At 45.8% G+C, this 7,986-nt stretch overlaps 1 long non-coding RNA gene across 1 annotated transcript; it reads right to left on the bottom strand.

Moving 5' to 3' along the window:
* Positions 1-1,781: 1,781 nt before the first annotated feature.
* Positions 1,782-7,035, bottom strand: LOC126536734 (uncharacterized). Its single transcript, XR_007600705.3, has 3 exons — positions 6,592-7,035; positions 5,911-5,973; positions 1,782-3,879 (listed from the first exon to the last, which is right to left on the bottom strand). It is a non-coding gene; the product is annotated as an uncharacterized lncRNA (long non-coding RNA).
* Positions 7,036-7,986: the final 951 nt, after the last annotated feature.

Genomic DNA, 7,986 nt, shown 5'->3' with positions numbered 1-7,986 from the left:
GAACTTTGTCGCTGGGCAGATCACAGTCAAAATGTGTCTGTACCCCGTGGCTGTTACCGGCAGAGGTCCCACTGTATCAATAACGAGCCGTCTGAAAGGCTCCGTAATGATAGGTACCAACTTCAACGGCGCCCTCGATTTGTCCCCTGGTTTGCCCACCCGCTGACAGGTGTCACATGTCCTCACAATGTGGTCTGCGTCCCGAAAACACCCTGGCCAATAGTACTCTTGCAAGAGACGGTCCTTAGTTTTCTTAACTCCTAGGTGTCCGGACCACGAACCATCATGCGACAAGCGCAACAGATCCTGACGGTAGCACTGAGGCACGATCAGCTGATCGAACTCCACTCCCCTGCGGTCTAGATACTTCCGGTACAGGACCCCACCTCTTTCCACAAAGCGAGCATTTTTCTTGGCGATACCTTCCTTGACATTGCAGCGTATGTTTTCTAGGCTGCCATCCTTTTTTTTGCTCGGCTATCAAAGCCGACCGGCTGACTTTTAGCAACCTGTTGAGTCCATCTGACGTAGGCGCGATGAGCAAATATGCAGATAGCTCTTCTAACTTTCCCGTGTCGGGCATTTCCTCTCCAGTATCTGGTGCCTTCAACGCTACAGGCTCAATTTTATTCAGTTCGGACGTGCTCTGAATATCAGCTTGCTGCGCCTCTGACCCTTTCTCATTGTTCGACAACGTCGGCCCCGCAACTACCGCCTTTGCAGCGAGCTCCCGAAGCTTCGATCTGGTTAAGGCCTGAACGCTAGCCTCACCAAACAAAAGCCCCTTCTCGCGCAGGAGGTGATCGGACCTGTTCGAAAATAGGTACGGGTACTGGGGGGGGGGGGGGGTGCAGCATAGATGACACTGCGGCCTCCGTCTCAAGTGCTCCGAAAGGTCCTTCAATAAGCACTTTTGCTACGGGCAGACACACGCTATGAGCTTCCACGGCTTGCTTGATCCATGCGCACTCGCCCGTGAAGATATCGGGTTCTACGTAAGAGGGGTGAACTACATCCATTGTAGCTGCGGAATCGCGAAGCACTCGGCATTCTTTCCCGTTCACGAGGAGGTCTCGCATGCAAGGCTCGAGAAGCCTCATGTTCTCGTCAGTGCTGCATAATGACAAAAACACGACTTTTGTTTTTGTTTCTGGACACTGCGCCGAAAAGTGACCCGGCTTCTGACACGTATAACACACGCGCGCTTGCCTCATCTCGAACCGTTTTCTGTGTTCGGCTTCGGTTGCCGCCGTCTCCTTTCGTTCGGTCATACTGCTTTCACTCGCATCCGCACTACGTGTGTCCCCCTTTGCTCTCATGGGTGTGAACTTCGGCCTCTCAAACTTGGAGCCAAATTCACCCTTTTGACCGTCCTTAGCTCCGCGAGCCCGACGCGTCACAAACTCCTCGGCTAGCTCAGCGGCTCTAGCCACCGTACTAACGTCTGGCCTATCCAAGACCCAGTACCGCACGTTCTCAGGTAACCGCCTATAAAACTGTTCCAGCCCGAAACACTACAGAACTTTCTCGTGGTCACCAAACGCCTTCTCTTCTTTGAGCCACTCCTGCATGTTTGACATAAGCCTGTAGGCAAACTCTGTATATGACTCACTTCTGCCTTTCTCATTTTCCCGAAACTTCCGACAGAACGCCTCCGCTGACAGCCTGTACTTTTTTAGCAGACTCGATTTCACTTTGTCGAAATCCTCTGCCTCCTCTCTCTTCAAGCGAGCGACTACGTCGGCCGCCTCGCCGGGTAACAAAGTGAGCAAGCGCTGTGGCCACGTTTCCCGAGAGAACCCCTGCTTCTCGCACGTTCGCTCAAAGTTAACCAAGAACAAACCAATGTCCTCTCCAAGCTTAAACGGCCGCATCAGGTCAGTCATTTTGAACGATACTCGTTCTCCTGCACCGTGTGCCTGACTTCCACTACGAGCGCGTTCCATCTCTACCTCGAGACGCTTCATTTCCAAAGCGTGTTGACGGTCGCGCTCTTCTTTTTCTTTCTGTTCTTTAAGTTCACGCTCCTGTCTTTTTGCCGTCTCCCTCTCCTCAATGGTCTCAAGGCATTCCGACAGCTCGTCATCCTCAGCTTCTAACTCAAGAATAGCCCTCAGCAGTTCTGGTTTTCTGAGTTTGTCTGAGACATCCAGACCCAACTCTCTTGCAAGCTCCAGCAATTTCGTTTTGCGCAACGACTTCAAATCCATGGCTGCTCTGAATGCTGCTTTCTCTACTGCCTACTATTGTCTTGCCGCAAACTAACCCGGCAGCAACGACAACCACAATTACCAGCTCTGTTTCTGACACTAACAAAAGCCTGGCAAAACTCAGAAGAAGAAAGTCCCGCACTCACCAAATCTCGCAGCCAAGAATTCAGCGCAGTCGTTCCGCTGCAGGCAACCAATCATCACACAGGGCTCGTTGCACTGCTTCCGGGTGGTCGTTGTGCTGCTCAGCATACAGTCAACCGCATATCTTCTCAGCTGGCCTCCGTTGTCGCGATCTCACCGCTACCAGCCAGTTGTTGCGATCTCACCGCTGGCACGAGTTGTTGTAATCTCAGCGCAGACGCCCGTTGTTGCAAATGGGTCGCAAGCCCCAAGGGTACCCACGAAACACGCAAGCAGCTATTTGATGTCTGAAAGATGTCTTGAACGGCTAATTCAAAAGCCTAGTAGCTGTCTTGATCAAGCCATTTTGTAGCCATGGACGTCTAGAAGTACTTCAGTAAGCCCTGCTAACGTTACGCTAAAAGTTGGCTAATGGACAGCTTGGCAAGAACAACTGAAAACTTTTATTAGACATTCCCTCAAATTTTTGCAGCAGCTGTTACAGTAACACGACGTTTGCCCACAGTTACAATTTATTTTAAGCGAGGCATGGACATCAGAAAAAAAAAAGTTTATATCGTCGGATAAAGTGATGCACAGGTAGTTTTTCCAGATGTGAACCATGGGAATAGTGCAGTATAGCCTCATTGGTCAATTAGTGCTTTTTAATTAGACCAATCAATTGAATGCCGGCTGTCAGAATTATTTTGCAAATAGAACAAGATCTCTGTTGTATGCTGATATAATTCCAATGTTCCCTCATTGACCTAAACAAGAACATCTCTGCGTGAAACACGTCATTATTGACAAAACTTCGCCCTGCTGGATCTCCACCAAATTGAAATAGTTTCTAGCAAAGAAAAATTTTGTCAGTGATGCTGCAGTTGAGGCAAAAATTACATCCTGGTTTCAGCTGCAGGGGGCACAATAGCCTTACACCAGTATACGAAACAGAACACTGTGCTGCAATGAGTTAAGAAATAAAGGATAGTACACATCTGGAAAAACAATCTGCGAACCACTCTAACTAGCAATATAAATATATTTTTTCTGATGCCCATGCTTCATTTAAAAGTAAATTGTAACTTACTTTCTGGGTGCCTCTTGTAAGGTAACGCCACATGCTTGCACAGCATCACGCAGAAATAATGGCCAGTTCTTAGGCATACCATCCATTAGTGAATTCCTTGTACGTTGCATGTTACCAGAACTGAAAGATAAATCATAATATGCTGTTATTTTTTTCATAAACTGTACAATGAGCTTTTCATGGACAAAAGGTGATTGCAAGCCAAAATGCAGCAAGATATCAACTTCACACCATGTCACATACTCATACTTTATTACCTAATAAATTAGAAAAGATGCCGAAAGTGTAATTAACAAGAGTGACAAATAGCAGCAAAGGTGATCATAGATAAATCTTGAAGATGATTGCCGCCGCTGCCAGAGTAGGCCAGCCTTCGTAGGAGAGCACTTGCTGCCCACAAAAGCTTGCTGTCACAGGCCACGCGTGACGGTTCTTGTAGACATAGGCAAGCAATACCTGCACAGAAGAGGAAAAAAAAGGCGAGGGAGGAAATGGGAATATTGAAATTGAAACTTCAATTAGAAACGTGTGCTACGTAAAAAGTTTGGCTCACATTAAAAATAAATTTAAGCACTCCTTTCTTTTAAATTACGGGTATCTTAAGGTACGTATGCGATGATATTTACAATGACTAGTATATTTCCTATCATAAGAAGCCAACAAACACTGACACCAGGGACAACATAGGGGAAATTACTTGTGCTTAATAAATGAAATAAAGAAACGATAAATTAATGGAAATTAAAGTGGATGAAAAGACACCTTGCCGCAGGTGGGAACCGAACCTACAACCTTCGCATTTCGCGTGCTATGCTCTACCAATTGAGATACAGCGGCGTCGTTTTCCCATCCACTTTCTTGGGTATTTATGTGTCCTAGTAGAACCCTGTGAGTGTTAGCCAGCGCCACAACTCAGAGACCTTGTTCCTGCCATATAGTCATTAAGTTGCATAGCAGAGTCAGCCTTTAAATTATTATATAGTGGTTTGTGGCTAAAAAGCCACTTATCAACCTGTCAAACAAGTCTGAGAAGCTTCCTGCAAAATATAATCAGTTTAAAGCAGTAATTCACTCTGCAGGTAAATGATGTACTAACTTAATTAAAAAGGTAAATAGCGTTTTATATTGTTGAACTAAAAGCAAGTTTGGCATTTTGCGCTGCCTAGCAGTTGCCTTTCTTTCAAACTTAAACATGACCCAGTACAGAGTAAGCAGGTAGCATGGAAAGGAGGACTGGTGATAAAGTAGTGTTTCAAAGCAACACTCCTAGCTGGATCAATCACTTTTGTTGATATATTTTCATGCGACCCTAATTGGCTTAAGGCAATACCTCACACAAATGATGCAACACCTTGGATGATCCGTCATACAAAATTGAAAGTATCTGATGATGTGATCAAACGATAACATTGCCCACTGTCTTGGAAGTGTTAACATGCTGTGTGCGCGAGAAAGTGCAAAGTAATTCGTATAGGTGGCAAATTTATCAGTGCATCTATAGCCTCAGGTAATTCTGAGCATCTACGTTGACTTGCAATTGAGAAGCCACTGCACACAAAAAGGTGTATTCAAGTAATGGTCCATGCTGAATAATTGTCCACCTAGTGAAAAGGCAAATGTGGCAGGCTAATGGGCCAGGCCAAATAGATTGCCAAATTCTGATAATACCTCCAATGATATTATTGAAATAGGTGATAAAAACAGCACAGGTAAAATTGCAGTTATGACAAAAATTTATAAGCACCTTCGCAAACTGCTGGAACCCGCAGCATCATGCCTGTTCTACACGCACATATGTCGCAGCGCAATCTATATCTCAGACGCAGGCACCTCCACACATCACTTTGTGATCGCCTCACAATAAGGTTAAAAAACAGTCTGGCACAAGCTACCTGATGTGATTCATTTTGCAAGCGCTAGCCAAGTGCTGATGGTGGTAGAGCGAAATTGAAGTTTGTCCTTGTATGGAAGCCTCGGCCCACGTTTTACCAATTCTAGCGGCAAAGCACACCTTTTACAGCACACATAAATCTTAAATTAGACTGCTTGCTGATGTTGTACAGTAAATTCCTGTAAAGAAACTAAATCACACAGAAAACATTTAGAATACCTAACTAATCAAATACTGGCTTGAATACATTTGTGCATTAGGGAAGCAAGGTGTAATGTACACTGTTGTAGAAAATTTTTACTCATGCATGGAATACTTGTATGACATAGCAGAGTTAATTTTTGAGTTCTTACATAGCAATGAGTACCTAGAGGTACATTCTGTCAAGCTTAGGGAAACTAATTATTAGTAGAACTGTGTATGTACACTGGCACTGAGAAATTGGTTATAATTAATAGTGGCAGCTTATAATGGACCAGTGCAAAAAAATGCCCGTTTGTGAGACACCAACTAGCTATTTTACTACGAAGCGCTCCCTGGCCTTAACTCATATAAAAAGCACTGGGAGGACCAGAGGGTACAGTACATTGGCTTACACTGATCATGATGAGGTCCCGTCATCCACCTAGCGCCAAGGTACAAGAAGGATGTCCAGCCGTCTATAGGATGAAAGGAACAAAATAAGATAGCATCAAGTCAGTTGAAAGGCAGATTTGCAATTACAAATAAGGCGACTCAGTCACAGTCATTAATAAATGCCAAGCTGTCGTGACTTCCCTCCCAGATGAAGCACCTACTAGGTTAAAGGTTTTGCTGCTTATTTAGAACAAAACACAAGTGAAATTTGTACATCAGCAGACGATTTAATTTGGAATTGTATAGATGAAGTAAACATTGGAGTTATATTTTTGTTTTGCTATAAAGTGGAAACGCTACAATCTGCACAGTCACTGACACACGCGCGCACACGCAAGAACAAAAGGAGTTAAGTCTGGTTCAGCATTACAGCCAGCGCGTCGTCTTCGAATGCACTCCTTTCGGTTGGTTCGTGCTACGTTAACCACAAAGACTAACAAGCAGGGCAAAGTTCTGACTGGTGTTGCGGAAGTCGTGGAGCGCGGTAGTGCTGAACGGCTGAACACAAGCAGAACCCGCGTATAAAAGTAATGACGAAAACTCGCAGGGCAGAACAGCTCATATATCAAGAATTGTCGCGGGTAACACTTAAAGATATTCACATTGTTGACGAAAAACGAAGTGCAATGTATTTCACTTACCGGAAAAAGTGTTATCCGAACGTGCGACGTACAAAGACGCACCGAGACACGAAGGCGGCGAACGCAGATCCCGCCATTGTGGTAGTAAGCCGTCGGCGAAAACACGCAATACAGCCGATGTAACGAAGCACTGATGCAAAACACCCGGCAAACAGCATCAGCACAGCTAAATGACTCCAGTTAATATCCAGTATAAATGTACAGAACGGCTTAGAATGACTCACAACTGGATAACGAACCCACGACCGAGACATTGCGGGCGGCAGTTGCCGTTTTTTCAAACTTCCTGCCTCCCAGCGTTTCCAGCACAGAATGATATGTACGACAAATTTGGATCGTGCCGCCGAAGTGATCGCAGCGCGGTGGCTCTGTGACATTAATTAAAACTTCTTTCTGGGCGAGTTGGTGCATACTTGACATAAAAACTGTTACAGCGCAAACACATGCAACCACAAGAATAAGGGACAGGTCCTTGTAAGATCTGTCCCGTCCCTTATTCTTGTGGTTGCATGTGTTTGCGCTGTAACAGTTTTTATGTCAAGGCTCTGTGACCCCGCTGTGCAACGCCGGCGTTTCGCTCCTGCTGCTGTCCATGCCTGCTGCGCGAGCATAGAATGGTTTCCAGGCGTCGCGTGCGCGCTCCGTATGGAAAACAATAACACGTCCTTGATTGTTGAAGTTCTGGTGCGAAATTATTTAATATTAAAGCCAATTAACTTATGTTGCTTCCAACGAGTTCGATTTGTCTGTGGCGTCTTTTATTCGCTAACGCCGACGGCCGACGGTAACCGCACTTTTAACACGTCGTTTGGCATTTTATGCACTTTTAGACAAAAAGATCTAGAAAAGTTCTTGAGTTAGACATTCTGAATGCGTTTACCAAAACAGACTCTAGTGACACCAATAGTGGGCATTGCCGCAGATAAATATATACTAGCATATTCCAAGTGCTGTGGTTATGTTTAGAAGAAATTCTATTTTCAGTCTTGTCATAGACCAAGACGTCTATAGCCGTTTGTAGCCGTTTCAAGAAGTTTTTAAGAGGTTCTGTGTTTCGTGGGTAGCGTTTGCCTGGCGGCCTGGGGCACAACTGGAAGCATCCGAAGGTCCCGGCAAAGCATGAGTCGACTGGTAACAGAACAACTTGTTTATTCTAGCATCGCAAAAGAGCGGCCGGTCAGGTCGACCGAAGTGGAGAGATGGGAGAGCACGTTACTCAACAGCAGAAATCGGAGCCTCCCTCGGCGTCCGGGAGCAGCTGCTCTTATACTCTCGGAGTTGAGGGCAAGAGGGAACGCCTCGACAGAGGCGCACGTGACTGGGCACGGACAGGCTGAGAGACACGTTGGGACGAGTGTAGTGACGCATCTGCCGGGCCGGCGCCGGTCAGACCTC

This window comes from Dermacentor andersoni, chromosome 3, assembly GCF_023375885.2.
Source record: "Dermacentor andersoni chromosome 3, qqDerAnde1_hic_scaffold, whole genome shotgun sequence".
NCBI classification, from domain to species: domain Eukaryota; kingdom Metazoa; phylum Arthropoda; class Arachnida; order Ixodida; family Ixodidae; genus Dermacentor; species Dermacentor andersoni.
Note: the sequence above shows the minus strand (reverse complement) of the source record. Positions and strands in the feature narration are given on the sequence as shown.